Source organism: Schistocerca americana, chromosome 4 (assembly GCF_021461395.2).
Source record: "Schistocerca americana isolate TAMUIC-IGC-003095 chromosome 4, iqSchAmer2.1, whole genome shotgun sequence".
Lineage (NCBI taxonomy): Eukaryota > Metazoa > Arthropoda > Insecta > Orthoptera > Acrididae > Schistocerca > Schistocerca americana.
In genome coordinates, this window is record NC_060122.1 from 555,472,291 (window position 1) to 555,492,970 (window position 20,680).

General features: G+C 42.3%; 1 pseudogene; it reads left to right on the plus strand.

Annotated features, from left to right (window-relative positions):
* Positions 1–419: 419 nt before the first annotated feature.
* Positions 420–537, plus strand: LOC124614670 (annotated as a pseudogene).
* Positions 538–20,680: the final 20,143 nt, after the last annotated feature.

Below are 20,680 nucleotides of genomic sequence, written 5' to 3' on the forward strand. Positions count from 1 at the left end.
ATTTCCGTCCTTGTGGTCCGGGTCGCGCCGTCCCTTCTGTGCTTCTGACCAGCGGTGTAAACATCTTCCAGCCCGAAGTGCGGCGTCATCAGCAGTCGGAAATATACAGTATATACCTTTCGATCATTTATTTTCTTTTTATTGTTACAAAGACCTTGAAATTACATGCCTTGTTAAGATGACGTATCTCGGCAGGTAATTAGCTACTTTACAGCCGGAGGAAATTAAATAAAAAGTATACAAAATGTTGATACGTGGTATGCATGACACAACACGGATACTGACTCAACCAACAGACGTGGAAGAGGTCGAAATGAGGCACAATACCTCGTGCATCTAACTACTATAAAAGACTGATCATTTGACATTCGTTACCAACACTGCATATCATGTACAGTATCCTTAAAAATAGTACAACAGGCAACGGCCTTGCCGCAGTTGTAACACCGGTTCCCGTGAGATCACCGAAGTTAAGTGCTGTCGGGTTTGGTCGGCACTTGGATGGGTGACCATCCAGGCCGCCATGTGCTGTTGCCATTTTTCGGGGTGTACTTAGCCTCGTGATGCCAATTCAGGAGCTACTCGACAGACTAGTAGCGGCTTCGGTCAAGAATACCATCTTACGACCGGGAGAGCGGTGTGCTGACCCCACGCCCCTCCTATCCGCATCCTCCACCGAGGATGGCACGGCGGTCGGATGGTCCCGGTAGGCCGCTCGTGGCCTGAAGATGGAGTGCACTGCACACAACAGATACTCGTCACAAAGAAGCCAACATCATAGAAATGCAGCTAGGTATATTGTAATGTTGAAGGACATTAGGGATCTCAAAATGTAAGTCATATCGGGATACAAAACTTTTATTTAATATAATTAAGTGAGCAAATGATAATTAATAATACACGGCAATGTCCTGAAAATTTTAACAAATGAAAATAAAGTGACTCCGAACTCCGTGGCACTTGCATTTAATTTGAAGACTCCAGGAGGAAAAGTAGAATAAGACTGTCACTTCTCAGCAGCTCGCAAAACCAAAATAAATGACCCGAATATTTAACACAGATAAGTGAGGATTTAAGCTGCATAATAAAATGAATGAAAGACGAGGTGCCCCAAAGATGGATTGCGCTACTGGCAGAGCGAAACTTACGTTCTTCGATTAAGGCGAGCGGACGCCAGTGAGCACCAGCCTAGTGGAGGGAACGAATCCCCTCCAGTCTCTCTTGTACTTCCCGCAGTTACCATACCCCACTTAGAGACTGAAAGTTGCTGCGAATGTGATGAACGAATAAATTCCTTTTCTAACATAAAATCAGAGGAAAGCAGCAACTTCCCAGCCAAACCTTGCAAAAAGCTTATTGAAGTTACTACTGGTTTCTAACAATCACTCTCCATTGTTCTGCACCTTTGGCAATGCGTCTGGCGGCAGGGAAGTTACGCTAGAATGAACAGTTCGTAATTTTGGAGAAAGTAACGAAATTTCTCACACCAGGGAAGCGCCGGTATAGGGTTCCTGTTTTATGTGTGGACAGAAAGGCGAATTTCGCCCTTAAGCGGCAGAAAGCTTTGGCGGACGGCGGCACTGCGCTTGTGGCAAGCGGATTAGCCCCAGGAAGTGTCCATAAAAAGCTATTTGGGAAACAGGCCCAGTTTCTCCGAAATTCGCTGCCACCCAGGTTCTCGTTTGCTGCTTTTGACAAACCGTCAAAAGTGTTCCGCTTACCCTGTTGTACTGCCGAACCCTGCAGACCTACTCGTTTCTGGCCATAAAGGTAACACCTTCTACTTCCAACAAACTGTTCCAAAGGTTTCAAATTAATTATCACGTAATCGTAAAACAGCTGAAACAGAATCGCAAAGTGATATGTGACAGTCACGTGAGAACCCCACCCTGCTTTGAATATGGCTTTACTGCTTTAACGACCTGTACTCTATTTTCATGTTTTACAAATAACTGATGGAAATTATACTGTAACTTTGATATTTTATGTTTTTTTTACTATTAAATAATTGTCTTATAGAAAGTAGGGAAATCCCGCTGTGACTACAGAATTCCTTGACTTTTTGGTACTGTGTTCAGCCTGAATTACACGAATGTTTGTCGCCAAATACCGCCCATGGCCAATAGGTGTCAACAACTCATTTTAATTTTTCTATATCTAACTCGCAAATAGACGCAATGAAAATATTTTCCTTGTTTTAAGATCTTATTATATGCTTCTGTACCGTTTTCATATTGTAGCACTGAAGATGTGCATTGTGAGCCGAAATCTGTAATGATAGTATCGTTACTTAGCGTCTAGAAAAACAGCGCAGGTCGTTCCCGTTTTCAAAAACGATCTTAGGGCTATATCGTTCATGTCAGTCTGTTGCAGAATTATGGAACGTGTTAAATGTTCAAGAACTATAAGGTTTTTTGAGACCGAAAATCAGCATGGTTACAGCAAACAGAGATACTGCGAAACTCGACTCCCTCTGGTCCTCCATGTAAACAATACCACTGTAGAAAGCGGCCCTCAGGTTGCTGCAGTATTCATAGACTTCAGGAAGGCATTCGACGCCTTCCCGCACTGACGTCTACTGAAAAAAATCACGAGCTTGCCGAGTATTGGACTAGATTTGCTACTGAATTCAGGACCGGCTTGCAGATATAGTTTGTCGTTGTTAATGGAACAAAATCTGCAGATGTAAAGGCTATTTCCGATGTATCCCAAGGAAGTGTGATACGACCGTTAGTGTTTACAACGCATATAAAGGATCTCATAAAAAGCGTAGGCAGATCTGTAATTCTGTTCGCAGAAGGTCTGGTTGAAAGAGGAGATAGAGAAGATCCAAAGAAGAGCGGCGCGTTTCGTCACAGGGTTATTTGGTAAGCGTGACAGCGTTACGGAGATGTTTAGCAAACTCAAGTGGCAGACTCTGCAAGAGAGGCGCTCTGCATCGCGGTGTAGCTTGCTGTCCAGGTTTCGAGTGGGTGCGTTTCTGGATGAGGTATTGAATATATTGCTTCCTCCTACTTATACCTCCCGAGGTGATCACGAATGTAAAACTAGAGAGTTCGAGCGCGCATGGAGGCTTTCCGGCAGTCGTTCTTCCCGCGAACCATATGCGACTGGAACAGGAAAGGGAGGTAATGACAGTGGCAAGTAAAGTGCCCTCCGCCACACACCGATGGGTGGCTCGCGGAGTATAAATGTAGATGTGGATGTAGATGTAGATGATGTGGTTGTCTATAAGAAAGTATCAAGGCCAAAACACAGTACAGATTTTCCAAATGACTTGCAGAAGGTTGATGAATGGTGCAGGGTCTGTCAGTTAATCCTGAAAGTAAATAAGTATAACATACTGCGAACACATAGGAAAAAATACACCACTGTGCAACTACACTAATGATGACAGGTTACTCTAAGCAGTACATATCCTAAAATATCTATGAGTAGCTACCCACAGTAACCTTAATTGGAATGACCACATAAAAAACCGAGGAAGAGCAGACACCAGACTAATATTCATAGGCAGAATCCTAAGGAACTGTAACTCAACCACGAAAGAAGGAGCTTGTTCGATAGATTCTTGAATACTGTTCATCACTGTGGGACCCTTACGAGATACGACTGATAGAACAGATAGACAAGATCCAACGAAGAGCGGCACGTTTTTAGTCAAAGCGGAACCGTTACAGATATGTTCAAAAACACCAGTGGCAGGCGCTACAAAAAAAAAAAAAAAAAAAAAAAAAAAAAAAAAAAAAAAAATTGGTTCAAAAGGCTCTGAGCACTATGGGACTTAACATCTATGGTCATCAGTCCCCTAGAACTTAAAACTACTTAAACCTAACTAACCTAAGGACAGCACACAGCACCCAGCCGTCACGAGGCAGAGAAAATCCCTGAACCCGCCGGTAATTGAACCCGGGAACCCGGGCGTGGGAAGCGATAGGCGCTACAAGAGAGGCGTTTTGCATCACGAAGAGGTGTACTGTAGAAATTTCGAGAGAGTACCTTCAGGTAAAAGTCGAACAACTTACAACCTCCTCCCAAAGCCATTTCACGAAATGACCACGACGAGAGGAAGGAGCATCAGTTAGTGGTAATCTATGCCACACACCGTCAGGTGGCTTGTAGAGTACTGATGTAAATAAAAAGTGATTGTGTCAAAAATAAACATAAGTTGAAGAGAAACTTTGTCAGGCTATTATCGCGCTTACTGGGGAGGAGTAAACAAGGCGCAAGCGCGCACTCCGATTAGTACGGTAGGCTGCCTTATTGGGCAGAGAGAACGCGCAAACAAGGCAGCGAGTGCTAGAGCAGCCAGGAGTGGGCACTGACCCGCGGCATCACGTCAGCAGTCGGCGCAACCCTCGCTGGTCCTTAATTACCGGAGCTCCTAATGACCCGCTAACAGGTTTAGCGGCAGAGTTTGAACGCTGCCTACGCAAACACCGCAGCCTACGCTATTTTCGACCTGTCGGATGGAAAACCTATAGTAAACGTGTGCTCACCACCATGAAGTTTGTTTAGCCCAATTTCCTTAATGGATTCACTCCATTAAGGGACTCTGTCGAGCGATTAACTCATAACCGGAACTTTTTTTTTTCTGTGTCGTTTCTCTCACAGACAATTCTTCAGAAAATGATTTCTCTTCGACAGTTGAAGGTTTAAATAGACGCAATTGAAGTAACAGTGGCTGACTGACTGTGTCATTGTTGTATTGCACCTGTCTCAGTGGTTCTCAAACAATCTGAGTCTGCCACCCGCGGACGAGGCCATCCGTCACCTAATACCCCCCCAACAAAGTACACCACGTAACTGAAATTTATAGTTGGACATAAAAATTCCTATTTTCAACTTGAGAAAAGAGAAATAACACTTAGTTAATGTTCTAGGCAATAAAAGGCATTATTTGTTTTAGATTTTTCTTTAAACCAATTAATAGTGAACATAAGCTGTTTATTGGATGGGCATCCACAGCCGTACTTTTGCATTCTGAATAAAAACCACTGTAGCTGTTGTATATCCTTCATTAAAGTCACAACTGGTTTCGCAATTTAAATTACGTCACCAGTCACAAATATTATAGTGATCGAGCCACTATTGCATTTCGATCTATGGCAGTTCGATACCAACCATTTAAACAAAGGTTTAGGATCGTACCGTAAAAGTGGTTTGGCCACTATAATATTTGCACCTTATGATGTAATTTGAATTATGAAACCTTTCGCAACTTAAGTAAGTGATTTACAGTGTATAAATACCGTTGCTACTATTATTTTCGCGCCTATTTTTTCGATAGTCAGTTTGGTTTCAGACAATGTACTGTACTTAGAATGTCATATTCTCAGTTACATGATTCTTTGATTTTGCTATTGTGACGTCAAATCGACAAGTGATAACGACAAAACAGGTAAATATGCGTACAAATATTATATATGACGCCAAGCCTGCAGAGAGATGATGAATAGATAGTGATGTTACGCAAGTGTAGATGCATCCTTATGTGATTTTTGCGAGTCGATACTTAATTCTATTAAAAAGTTATTGATTATCACCAAGATACGATTTTCCTAAAAACAAGGGATGCAAATTGCAAGATGAAGTTGGCCGTTAAGACGCCACTGTGTGACAACTTTACCTCCCAGGGAGGTCTGTGCAAGACTGCTGCAAAAGACACAGGTTAGCCGTAAAAGGTGTTGCCACTTTGATATGTTATTATTTTGATTTGAAGCTGAGGATTCAGACTGCACCCAAAGCGATAATTGGGTCGGACATTTTGGCCCACAGTGAAGAAGTCAATACGTATTTCTGCTTTAGTTACAGCCAGTGTTTGGGATATATGGACCAACAGTTTAGGCTTCATATTGTAGCAGACCTCATGAGTACACCAGCCTCAGATGTTAACGGAAGGCTGTCTGCTTTCAACAAGGAATTAATTTAAGCACCTTGAGTAAATATTATGACGATAACTGAAAGTATGGCCACAACCGAACTTCGCAGTCACCCATCGCTCATGTAACGAAAAAAAAAAAAAAATCTTACCGCTTTAATCTACATCATTACTACGCAAGACTCGTTACGGTGTCTAGTGGGTGGTACTTTTGGTACCACTAACTGATCTCCCCCCTTCCCAGTTCCACTCGCGAATGGCGGAAAGAATGACTGTCGATAAGCCTCTGTATTAGTTCAAATTTCTCAAATTTTCTCGTCGTGGCCAGATGTATGTGGAAGAAAGTCACATGTTTTCCGGCTCTTCCCGAAATTTCTATTGCAAACCACTCTATGATGCACAACCTTGTAGAGTATGCACTGCAGTTTGTTGACCATCTCTGTAACACTCTCGAACCGGCCAAATGCGCTGTTCCTTTGATCTATTCCAACTATACTCCCTGGTAAGTGTCCCAGATTGATGAACAGCACTTTCATGTATAAGTTACATTTCCTTAAGATATTTCCTATTGCAGTGGCGCTACCTAGCCTTTGAGTAAAATTTATTATAAGTATGTAACAAAAGTAATGAGAAGTAGTTTGGAAGCAGCCTTGGATCGTTGCGCTAACAGCCGCGAGGCGGTATCCGCCAATGCATTAAGCGGCCTAAATATAAACAAAGTTTTCAGTGTAAAGATAATAATTGCAGTACTAGAGTAATATTTGATTTTATCAATAATGTTGCGAAAGAGTGAGTGACTGAAACTTCCTGGCAGGTTATGTGTGCTGTACCGACAGATCGATTTGGGACCTTCACGTCTCACAGGAAAGCGCTCTGCCAGCTAACCTACCCAAGCAGGAGTGCTAGCCGCTGAAATTTCGCAGGAAATCTTCTGTGAAGCTTGGAAGACAAGAGCCGAGGTACTGGCCGAAGAAAACCTGTGAGGACGAGCTATGAGCCGTGCTTGAGCAGCTCAGTGGCAGAGCACTTGCCCTCGCGCAAAGATCCCGAGTTCGAGTCTCAGTCCGGCACACAGTTTTAATCCTCCAGGAAGTTTCGTATCAGCACTCACTCCGCTGAAAAGTGAAAAATACATTCTGGAGAAATAACTGTTTATTGCTTCACGCAGCGCTATATTAACTCCTCATTACACAAAATTTCTGAAATTTAATGGACTTACATTCATGTAAGTTCACTCTGCAAAGTTAAGCGTTGATCACTGTAATAAAAGCGTTTGCCTTGAAGAACTAACTTTTCTGACAGCTTGACTAGTAACCAATGATGGAGGTAACAGCCCTTCCCAGGCACAGCTATAGACCCATCAGTGCGGAAAGGATACTGTGCAAAGACTGACTATATCACATTGACATAGTAGTCATTATTTTTTAGAAAGCAACAGCTGGTATTGGATGTAGATTGTTCTTAGAGTATTATTCCGAGACTCTGCCGCATCCAGGTACTCCATTTATCAGACTACGATGCTGGGGGAAGGTCGAAGGTCCTTCAAAGATTGTAAAATGCAACAAATCTCTGCAGATTGACAAAATAATATTTTTACCACCTTTTTGTCCATCACTCTTCACTCACCAACCATGTAATGCTCATTATATTGCATTTTGCATGTATATCATTACATTAAACCCAAAGGATTGTGACGGATCACTTTTGTTCCCTAGATACATGAAATACATGTTGACTAGATTGAGCAGCAATCTGCGACTGCTTATGACACTGAAGTGTACGCGAAGTGTCACCTTTGAGTTATTGTAGGAGGATATAGACTGACTTGAATTTGTATTTGGTGTGTGGGTGGCAGCTTTCGGTAAACGCGGACAAATTGTAAGTTGATGCAGCTGAGTAGGAATAAGAATTCTGTAGCTTCCGAATACAGCATTAATGTTGTGCTAATTGACACAATCATGCCATTAAATATCTAGGAATACGGTTGAAAAGCAACGCAAAATGAAATGAGCACTTAAGGTCGATTGTACGGAAGATAAATTCAACGATTTGTGTGACCCATTCTTGAGCATTGCTCGAGTGTCTGGGATCCGCATCAGGTCGGATTAAAGGTAGACATCGAAGTAATCTAGAGGCTTACTGCTAGATTTGTTAGCAGTAGTTTCGATCAGAATGCGAATATTACAGAAATGCTCCGCGAACTCAAACAGGATCCCTGGAGAGAAGAAGACGCTCTCTTCCGAAACATTATTGAGAAAGTTTAGAAAACCGGCATTTGCGACTGACTGTAGAACGATCCTACTGCTACCAACATACTTGTCGCCTAAAGAATAACTAGGGCTCGTACGGAAACATAAAGGCAGCTTTTTCCGTCGCTACATTTGCGAGTGAAACAGGGAAAGGAATGACTAGCAGTGGTAATTGGTATAGTCTGTCATGCGGAATAAAAAAAGCATGTATTCGACTGCTACATGCTGTATCACTCATAATGCTATCATAATAAAGTGTAACACAACGCCATTACTTGGCGAAACACTTTTATTTGCTGACACAATGGCAAAACACCACATCGTCATAGTCATACAGTCATCCGAATATGTTGACCTACTGCGAAAAATTAGTAAAAATACAGGGCAGTGAAGCTTTTCTTGTGTATGTAAAGTGGAAGGTAGCTTAAGGCGAAAGTTTATTTTAAAATTTCAAACACGCTCGTCTGGGCGATGCCCCATTACCATTTTCAGAGCCTCGTGAAATGGGTGAGAGGAATGTGAAATGAACGCGAGTGAACCTGCATCTGCAGCGAGCCGGCACTACTGAGAGGGACGGGGTGAGGCGGGTGTTCGTAATGGAATTAGGCAGAGCGCTCGCCTCTAATTACTCCGGACAGCAGAGGGCGCCGGCCGCCGCGAGTGTGCGACCTCCGCGAGAAGTGTGGGCTAACGTACCGCGCGGGCTGTAAGGGGCCGCGGCTCAGCGCCTACCGGCAGGCCACCCGCATGACAGGCAAGAAATGGTGACTGCTTTGGATAAGTCGTGGAAACGTATCACTTCGATTTTGAGTCGTGAAGATTTCACTTTAAACAGCAGTAGTATCACGTCTAACTCCGAGGTCCTTTATTTGACAGAACATCCAGAATTCGTCACATTATTGATCCATGAACGTGTGCTCTCACTACGAGGTCTGTCATATGTAGGACGAATGAAAGTTTATATTCAATGTAGAAAGTTCGTCAGATGACGAACCAATGACAGTGCGTACTCACGGTTAGGGTCTAGTGAAGCAGGGGATACAACCCGTAGGCTTTGACCAATGACGTCATAAATTACTCATAGATAATAATTTCTTCACTTTCAGCAATAGATAATAAAACAGTCCTGTGTTCCAGATAAGCGCTATCATTGTACATTAAAATAATAGAATGTGATTTTAAAAGAGATCGCTACATATTGCTCAAAATTTTCTTCATTTGCATTTATTCAAATAATTGGTTGTTTGCAATTCATTCGGTATTTAATTTCATTCTTAGTGATACTGAGGCTATTTGGACTATTAGCTTCTTATTTTAGGACAATCTTTAGTATCTCATTTTCTTTTGTAGGTATGGATTTATCTGTTCCGATGAACCAGGATGATTTGAGAGATGCTATGGGCGTAGACATGTAGGCCACGATTTGTTTTTTTACAAATGTGTGGTCTCGTTGCCGAGTATGTTCGTGCGTCTAACATATGCCCCTCACAAGTGTATCTCGCCGCCGTACTCACGACTTACTCGTATGGCGCTAGAGCAAAGATCGGTCGTGGCGGTCCAATAGACGAAGGACGTGGTTCGAAAAATCTTACCTCACATTGAGATACATTATGAAAATCACGTATTGTAGGTGTTTCAGATATCCTGTGTGGCTGTGTGTCCATGAATGTCGTGTGAGTAAGCGTACAATTGTGGATTGGTACTCTTTCTGTAGGGAATTTTGTGGAGAATACATGAAATATAGGGGGCAGTTGGGGGAGGGGGGGGGGGGCGGTGTTATAGTTGAAATTGAAGAGTCGCATTTTGGCAAAAGAAAGTACAACAGGGGGGAAACTCTGGTGGGATTATGGGTTTAGGGTCTGTAGTTTCAGGTCAAGAGTGTGAGGATGTAGAGTTTAAAGTAGTACCCAATCGAAGGAAGGAAGTTTTGGTCAGCTTAATTGAAGAGCACATTGCAGAGGGTTCCATTGTAATTTAAGATGGTTTTTCTTCATATAGGGATTTAGGGGAAAGTGGTTATCAGCATCTCGTAGTTAATCACAATACTGAGTTCGGATCATTATCCACAGGGTCTTGCACAAATAGCATAGAGCGTTATTGGTCAGCTGTGAAATCTCTTGTATGGAAAGGGAAACGCCGGATTTCCACACTTCAAAGTCACTTAGACGAAATATTCATGGAGGCGTAAAATTCTCCAAACATCCAAAACATTCTAAACATATTGCCCGTTTATATATTTTGTTAAACGTGTAAGGCAAATACAACGTCCGAAATATGTTAGCTAATTTCACATTAGGATGGGGCGGGGGGGGGGGGGGTGAATGTGCGCGTCTGTGTGTGTGTGTGTGTGTGTGTGTGTGTGTGTGTGTGTGTGTGTGTGTGTGTGTGTTTTCGTAATGTTTGGTTGTTGTGAATGTGGGTATGTGATTTTTTGTTGATGTCTTTCTAGGCGAGTTTCGGTTCTGTTAAGAAGTTCCATTTTTTTCTTTTACTGTATTTGACTATTTTAACGTATTTCATTGTTGTATTACACCATTACGTGTGTTTTCGTTTACTCCAGTAGGTAATAGAAATGTCGCAGCTGTCGTTCTTCTTTCGTTTCCCAGCACTTGCATCAGTACAATTTTTTCGAATCTGTACTAGCAATATTAAAGGTGAAATGCCCGACACAACTAAAATTTGTATCCCTTCCTTCAGTTGACCTTTACACTGACACTACCTATTAAAAAGAACGACATATGTAACGTTGCTGAGATTTACGTATATACGTCAATTGGAGAGCAGGATACAAATGTTGTGTATAGCTATATAGCTCAACTAAAAATTGGGATACTATTGTCACTGCTGTGATCAAAACGATAACTTTCATCGGTACTATTAGCATCAAAGGCGACAAAAAAAAAAAAACTGTACCGCACAGTGGAGTATGGGATACAAATTGTATGTGTGTCGTCTTATTGCTTCTTCGCGTAGTTCAACTGAGTTACAGGTTGCAAATATAACGTACGTTAATTTCCACGTTTTCGTTAGCAGTGTACATGTATATAGCTCAACGGAAGTATGGGATACAAACATTGTGTACGTAGCTCCTTCTGCCATCGATAGTACTACTATCAACGTAAGAACAGGCTATTAATGGTAGCGGAGGCGAAAGAAACTACACATGCAAAATTTGTATCCATTGCTTCAGTTGACCTATATAGTTCATCTGAACAACGCATATTAATGCTAACGAAAACGAAGAAATCGACGTACGCTAAACTTGTATCCCGTACTGCAGTTAAACAATGAGTTCGTTCGAATGAGGTTCGAGATATAACCCATATATATGTGACGTGAGGTATTCTATACTACCAATATTTCCAGCCATTTTTCCCCCTTCATTTTCCACAGAAATAATACGATACAAACACGCGATATTCTTAACGTGAAAATACTACTTCCTTGATATATGTCAACTATATTTTTCGTGTCTCGTATTTCTTTGTTTCTGAACAGTCTTGTCAGCTCTTTCATCTGTGTAATAAATGCTCTCTGGCCAATTCTGACGTCATTGGTCAAAGCCGACGGGTTGTATCGCCTGCTTCACTAGACCCTACTGTTAGGCTTGCCATATGATGGAAAAATGAAAGCATATGGTTCTTACGTGACTCATGATATAACAGAGTAATGAAAGTTCATCCTCACTACTAGACTCGTCATATGAGGGATTACTCTTTTAACTACCATCGGGCCTCAGAAGCTCGTCTGCGATTTTCATTATCATCTCTCTCAGTAACTAAAAATTTTATTTAAATGAAATTTTAGGAATGTTCCTAATTTGTCTTGTTGATCATAATTCTGCAAAATAATAATAGAAATTTAGCTTTGGCTCTGAGTTAAAGAGTTGGTTCCCGTTTTCTCACGTAAAGGCCCCGCAAGCCGATGCAGCTAGAAGCAACTTTTAAACAACCACATGTGTGTCTGCGTAGCGTCTATTACAACGTTTGCTAGTGTTGACTCGCATTGTTATTCTTTCACTATTCAAAAGTTATACATGTGATCAGCAGTGTTTACTTTGATGCTTAATTTCATAATAGTTCTCTGTTTCGCAAACTGAAAATATAATGCAGGGCTATTAGATAAGGAGATAAAGGAATTGTTGGAGCAGTCTTCTGATCCCAAAAACCTACCCAGCAACTGAATTTTCCAGTGATGATGATAATAAGGTAGACGCACTCAAAAGTCGGAACAACACGAAGATGATTATCACTTAGAATCTCTTTACGAAGAAGAAAAAAAAATTCAGTGCAAATTCTGTTTAGTGTAATGGGAGGGAATGAAATATCGACTACAGCCCCTCAGGCTGGAATTTCTTGTAGTCGGAGCAAAAGGTTGTTTTGAAAGAAGACGAAAGACCTACAAGGCGTTCGATTAGGAACTGTGATAATGGAGAGTCTTGTTTTATGTTGTCTTTTCGTGTACCCTCCATTGAAAATGTGAGTCTGTGGACAAACAAGAAAGCTCGTCCAATTACGAGGACTGGTTGGGTACATATTTGAATGAAATGTAAACCATTCTTCGTGTTCTGGTCCTAACGGTGTTTACAAGTCAAGAAATGAACTCTTCCAGCTTTAGAGTGTTGAGAATGGCCTACCACTGTTCAATGAAATTATGTCTCTCGGTTTCATGCCACTCTGAGGTGTTGCGCTTTGAGAGTGTGGCAGCTTGATGTGAAGATTGTTCAAGTGACAAACAGAAACCACTAGAGAAGTTTTTGAATATGGAAAAGTACCCTGAGGGATGCCGACATTCCAGGATGGTGCATAACGGTGTATGAATAGGTGGTCACATTTCGAGGTTGTTGTCCGTTCCGACAATACATGCCATCAAATCTGGCAGGTACGAATAATGTTATGGACGGTTTGTGATAGTGCAGCAAGCTGCTACTGGACGATGAAAGTATATCTGGGGAGGAAGGAAGACACCAGAGCCGTGCGGCTTGAACAGAATGTTTTGAAAACACTGGTGATTGATCCTGAAAAGTCTAGACGTAACAATAACACCTATAATAATCTTTTTACATTCTTGATTTATTATTTGTTGTTAGAAGATCTGTCTATCCGAAAAAAGCTAGTATGAACTGCCTGCCATTATATTACACCTAAAGAACGTGAAGTACTCTCTACACTATTTCGTTTTCAGCCAAATGTGATGATAGCCTCTTATGTTCCTAAGCAAAACAAAGTTGTTACCGTCCTTAGCTATATCCACGTCCAACTAAAGGTATCACTATCAGAAGTAGAGATGAAGTGACGGCTGACAATGTCACAAAAGGTGGTGTTGACAACATGTACCATAAGACGCGACTTTTTTTTGTCATCAGTCTGCTGGCTGGTTTGATGCGGCCCACCACGAATTCCTCTCATGTGCTAACCTCTTCCTCACGGAGAAGCACTTTTAACCTAGGTCCTCAATTATGTGCTGGATGTATTCCAATCTCTCTCTTCCTCTACAGTTTTTTCCCTCTACAGCTTCCCCTGTTACCATGGAAGTCATTCCCTCATGTCCTAACATTATGTCCCTTCTCCTTATCAGTATTTTCCACATATTCCTTTACTCTACCATTCTGCACAGAACCTCATTCCTTACCCTATCAGTCCACCTAATTTTCAACATTTGTCTGTAGCACCACGTTCAATTGCTTCGATTCTCTTCTGTTCCTGTTTTTCCACAGTCCATGTTTCACTACCATACAATGGTGTACTCCAGACGTACATTCTCAGAAATTTATTCTTCAAATTAAGGCCGATATTTGATATTAGTAGACTTCTCTCTGTCCTTTTTGCCATTGCTAGTCTGCTTTTGAGGCCCTCCTTACTCCGTCCGTCATTGGTTATTTTACTGCCTAGGAAGCAGAATTCCTTAACTTCATCTACTTCGTGACCATCAATCCTGATAAGTTTCTCGCTGTTCTCATAACTATTGAGCCACTCACGCAGATTTGTAATCTGAACAAATAGTTTACTTCTATTTTTTCCACGAATGTCTTCAGTATATTCACTGGACCCTTAAAATTTGGTCTCAGGGGCTTTTACGTAAAGACGACCGTTAATAACTGATGCTACAACACTTGACTATAAAATTCATATGTCACCATTACGGCACCTAACAGTCTGTTCGTAGTTCACAAAATACACTGTTGTCTGCTGTCCTAAACCACTATATTACGCTCAACTTGATCGTTTTCGGACGTCGCTACATACGTACTTGTCCCCGAACGTGGGTACCAACCCAGTACTACTCCCAGATGGACGTCGCTCAAACTCAGCTGTCCCCATAGATGGCCGCCCTTAGCACCCTCTTTTACGTAAAGACGACCGTTAATAACTGATGCTACAGCACTTGACTATAAAATTCATATGTCACCATTACGGCACCTAACAGTCTGTTCGTAGTTCACAAAATACACTGTTGTCTGCTGTCCTAAACCACTATATTACGCTCAACTTGATCGTTTTCGAACGTAGCTACATACGTACTTGTCCCCGAACGTGGGTACCAACCCAGTACTACTCCCAGATGGACGTCGCTCAAACTCAGCTGTCCCCAAAGATGGCCGCCCTTAGCACCCTCTAAACGACTGCCTAAGTCAAACCAATAGTTGACAAAAAAACTACGAGCATTCTAAAAACACAAAACACACATGATACATTGGAAAATATGGAATTTTCCGGGCAATAACAACCTAAAGTCCAATTTTTTGAATCTGCCACCGTTTTTTCACGAATAATGTTCTTGTGGCGTGATTTTACTTTTCCCGGATTTTTGATAGTAAACATAAATATACCAAAATAAATACTTAATTTTTCACCTACCTCTTTAAACTTTAGAATGCTGCTGCTAGTTTCGTCTCTTAAAATGTATTTATTAACAGAAACACAGTTTCTCTCAGTCGAATTCCGTATTCCGACCTTTCATTCAAAATCGGTACATAGTCTGCAAAATCGGCTGTGATTGATCGATGCAGCTCTTTTAGCTGCATCTGTAGACACTTTGTTTATATTAATCGACCAAAGCATTGCCGAGATATTAGCTTTTGGACTTTCATTAATTTACAATTTTTAAGACAACAATAAATTTTAAACTGATATATATTTTTGTGGCGCGTCTAGATAATTTTGCTTTACATATTTTTCTGTCCGTGAGTGCAACTCGCACCCCCGTGTCACTCTTAATTTTGTTTTTATCAATTTTTCTGTAGCATATAAATTACTCCAAGGGCGAAAACATGGCCGTACGCGCTCCTGCTCGGTTTTTCCAAGGCCGCGGAAACGCTAGCCACTCGCCGCAGCCCCGTAGCAACCCCCAGCCATGTGCTCTGCGGCGAGAAACAGCCGCTCTAGTCTCCCCCCACAGTTTGTACGCTCACAGGTTTGTGGCGATGAATGGCGAGATTGTGCACTTTGATGACCGTGCTTGTTAATGTCGTGCTTGGCTCACGGTCTTTAATTGACGAGTATGATGTCGTCCCATCTGTTATCGGTATATTTGGAGAAACAGATATACAGATCATAATCATAATAAATGGCGAAAACTGGCACGGTTGAAAGTATACGATAATGGAGCAAAAACATTCCATTGACATTGGTCCCCAAACGAGCGGTTAGCGAGATAGTCGGGAATAAGTCTCTCTCAAGAACGAATTATGGCCTAGCTTGTGCAGATGTATTTGAAATTTATATTTTTCGATTACGTCGCCATTTATTTGGGTTTAAATTTCATCCATGGCTGGATTGGGGTCTGTGACTGATACGTAATGGGGCATCGGTACATTTTGCTGCTACTGTGAGGTGATATCTGACGCGCTAATATGACCCATAGGTCGAGATGACCTATACCGTGGCCTACAAGATCACGTGACTCATTTCCCTGACTTTTTTTCTCTCCAAGGCCATTCAAAAATTGAATTTTACGGTACTCCGTTAATAGGGTTGATGAAATTGAGCAACAAATTTTACAATCTTCCCAAAGTTTAGCAGATGATTCGGATGTGATTCGCAGATGATTGAAATGAATAATCAGCTGCAAAGATGAGTGCAATACTGCCTGAAAAACTGAGCTGTGGCTGTTATTTCGAACATTTTTGAAGAACAGTCCCCATACATTTATGATTCAATGGATTTTGTACACATGATGGACGATGCATACAGACGTCAGTCGCATGAAGGCATTGAAATAATCTCTCCCTTTCCAAGCAATAATCCCGGCTTTCGGGGTCTGCTGGTTAATCGGATGTGGCATGTTAATTTTAATGGATGGCTGGATGCCCTTCCTATTGCCATCCTGTACCCCCCCCCCCCCCCCCCGTCCCCCCAGGAAAGAATTAGTGCATCCCAACTAGTCTGCGACTAGTGTGATGCATGGAAAAGTGCGAATGTGTTCAGATGTCTGCGAGCCGTGTAACTGAGGTGGAACATGGGGACTATTCTGGCATTCACCTAGCGGGATGTGGAAAACCGCCTAAAAAAAGCATCCAGGCTGGCTGGCACACCGCCCCTCGTTGTTAATCTGCCGGGAGGATTCGATCCGGAGCCGGCGCGCTTACCAGACTCTAGGAAACAGCGCGTTAGTGCTCTCGGCTACCCTGGCGGGTGAAGGCATTGAAATAATGACAAGTGAAAATTTGTGTCGGACCGGGACTCGAACTCCGATTTCTCACTTTACATGAGTCGTCGCCTTAACCACTTCGGTTATCCTAAAATACTTACTTTCCGTCCCAATTTTGGCATACTTCCTTAGAACCCACCTGTCCACCATCCTCATTGCTCGCAGCATTTAACATTCGAATATGTCCGAAAGAACGGACACCGCACCTTCATGATTCCCCACCCGTCAGCCTATGAGGACGAGTGACAATTTGTGCCGGAGCGGAATTCGAACCCGCATTTCGTATTTTCTACGAGAGGTCACCTTAAGCATTTAGGCTATCGGAAAACGCATCCCTTCCGACCTATATACTCAGCTTGTTGCAGAATACTCCCGTAGCGCAGACATGTCCGAAAGAACAGACACCAGGCATATAATAGTAATATCTATACGCCATGATGGCGTTTCATGGTATCTCTTCAGTATGGATACACCCCAGGTCTGATCTCTTCCGGGAATCACAATAAATGCTGCGAGATATGAGGGTGGTGGGTAGGGGGGGCACTACGGAAGTAGTGTGCTATAAGTTTTGAATTTGGGTTGGAAGGGAAGGGTGTTCTGATAGTCGGTTCGGTTAAGACAACCGCCTGCGCAAAGCGGCTAATTGGGATTCGAGTTCAAGTCCGGCAAAAATTTCCACTTGTCACCTCTGGATTACTTCAACGTCCTCATGCGACCGACGTCGGGATTTCTCTTCCATCAAGTAGTACCATTTTTCTTTTTAAGCCGTGGGTGGAATTTGAGCCGAGCTAGTTTGGGTCGTAACCGTAAAGTTTACACTTAAAACATGACTATATTTGATATTGCAGTCAGTTGCGTACCGTAGCTACACGTTTGCAATTATCTCCCAAACGGCTTGTTTGCGTTCCCTTGCTTACGGCAATGTCTTTGTTTCTCTTATCGTAAACTTTTACCCGTGTCAGTTTTCGATATTAAGCATGATACCCATTGTATAGTTGTAACGCGTTATGGAACAGAGGAGATAAAATATTCTTCACCTCAGTCTAGAAATACCAATTAAAACTGACTGCCAACTGTTTGCTAGTCTGATTTTGTGTAACTGATACAGCCGTTCATTCAGCAAGCCATACTAAAAAACGCGTCTGACTACAAACTATGTGTTTAAAACAGTTAAATTTCGCGAGAGCTACGGAAAATAGACTTCTTTCTCTCAGGAAGCAATACTTATCTAGTGCTACATGGGAAATAAATGGAACCAACGGGGACTGCATAGCTTAAGAAATTCTCATGTGAAATGGATTTCGCCTTATAGACGATCCGCCCTGCAATTCGCATGTTTATGCAATTTGTGTAGCCTGAAATAACTCTGATACTTTCTTAAATGCAAAATTCCTCATCCTCAACACTCAAAAGAGAGCTTTACTCTGAGCTTTAGGTGAAAATTTAGCCGAAGTGTATGCTGGCAGCTCTGTTGCATTTGTCGTTACTCTGCTGTTCAAATATTTACCCGGAAATACTGAAAAACCCGTTAATACAAAATAGTGCTCGTAGTGTAGTGAAATGTATGACATATTTATGAGTGGCTGTGCAACTAAACAGTGGATGGGACCAATGTGTGGCCTGCTGCAGGCCGTGAGCTTGTAAGCTGTAACGAATAGGCCACGTGGTTACATTATGACCATGTGGCTGCAGAGGGAAATTTATAACTTACCCTACTAGAAAGCGACTGTAACTACAGAATATGCAGACGCGCACACAACCGCCTCAATCAGTATCGAAAATCAAACAGAGTGCAAAAGAGATAAATTACGTTGCAGTATTAAAAAATGCAGTTGCAGGATCGAACTGACTTGCTACTACATTAGAGGATGTTTTGAATCTAATATGATCGTGGGTGGCTGTGTTATGTTTGGAGATTCTGGTTCACGAGAACATGTGGCTCAACCGGTACACGTTTTGAAATCGGAAGGCATAGCTACGATCTCGGAAAGCAGCTCGTCCTTTTTGAGTGCAGCCATTCATATCTGCATTGCGTTTCTTAGGGAATTAGCATTTAGTGATCTCATCAGCAAATTTATAGCAGCATGATGTGGAACAGCAATCTGCGAATGCATAACCGGGTAGAACCAAGACCAGGAACATGAAGTAACAATGACTTGGGTAACAGTAAACCGGAAGCTGGACCCACGCCAAGCGAATTGAAGAAACCAATCAACCAATCCTCGCGGTAAGCCGTTTGATTGGCGATCAAAAAACCAAAGTGTTTCACGCAAGACGTGTCACACGTCCGCCCATGGCATAGAGATAAGCTAGGCCCTACACCATCGATCCCAGCATGTCAACATTCGTACCTCTTTGGATAAAACAAGATAATGTGATGCGAACATTGGTAAACAATGTTAGATTTAGTCAGATTATTTAGCCAGAATTGTCGCGTAACTTAGTGCTAGAACTGACGTAATCTGCTGGCCGATTCAGATCTTGCAAAACAAGCTCATTCTCATCACTTACGTTTTACTTGCGAATGTATTCTGGGAATGTGACTGGTGTTGTAATCAAAAGGATCAATATAAAATAGGACGTAGTGAAATAATTTTGTGCGTGTTATCCATCACCATCTGAATATTTGTGCATGTAAGTGATAGAAAGCTCTCCGTGCTAATGATACTTTGTGCTTTCTGAAATTAGAAATATCGATTCCATGTCTATTCAGACCGAGGAGTCACTGAGTCCTTTTCTTTTTTTTATTGGCTGAGAGATGATCAAGTGGATAATAAAATAGAAAGGTAGTGCCATGTATGTCTAATAACTAGTTTTAAGGCTGAAGTATTACTAATAGTATAGAGAAACGGGCATGTTAATTTCCGACGCGCTTTGGATTTCTGGTGGCTCTCTTCAGGCTAACAAAAGAAGTGAAGCACTCAGATGAGGGGGAGGAACCAAAATGAAACTTGACGGCTTGAGAGGGTATGTAATGTTTCAAAATATGTGTGAATTCCTAAGGGACCAAACTGCTGAGGTCATCGGTCCTTAGACTTACACACTACTTAAAGTAACGTAAACTAACTTATGCTAACGATCACACCCGTGGCCGAGGAAGGTCTCGTACCTCTGGTGGTAAAGGCCACGCAATCTGTGACATGGTGCCTCGAACCGCGCGGTCACTCCGCGCGGCTGTAATGTTTCAGTCAAATTTACCAAGGACTGGGCGGGATAAGTCACTTATCAGTATGACATTGTACCCCATCTGGGCTTGAGCATGCACTGATTCGAATGATAATGGTGTCACAGCGTCGTTTATCCTCTCCTGCGGCAAGCTGATCCATAGCGGTTGTACTTGGTCTGTCTTGGATAGTGGCACTTGGACAGAGCCGACGTCCGAGCTGGTTCCACATATGTTCTACCGGGGAGTGATCTGGGGGATCTTGCTGGTCTTGGGAATACCTCGACATAACGCAGACAATTCACAGACGTCATCTGTGGACGAACATGGTTCTGTTGAATAATATCATCAAGCTACTGTCACAGGAGGGTAACACATGAAGGGGCTGGATGAAGGATGCTGGATGTCACCACCAGCCGTGATCTGAAATCATAAGTGATGGCTCCCAACACCATGATGCCAGGAGCAACACCACTGTGCCTCTCGAAAACATTCGAAGAGTGGGATGTCTCCTTTAGCTCGTAGTCATACACGTCGCCGATTGTCATACAGGGCTGTGTAGAGCCGCGGCTCATTGCTCAACACAATGTGATGCCATTCATCAGCACTTTATGCTTTCTGGACACGAGACCCTCCAAACGCAACAGTTTGATTGTATTAAAGGTAGCCTACGCAAGGGACGCTAATTACCTAATCTCGCTGCTGCTAATCTGCGTCCAATGGTATGGGGTGACTTAA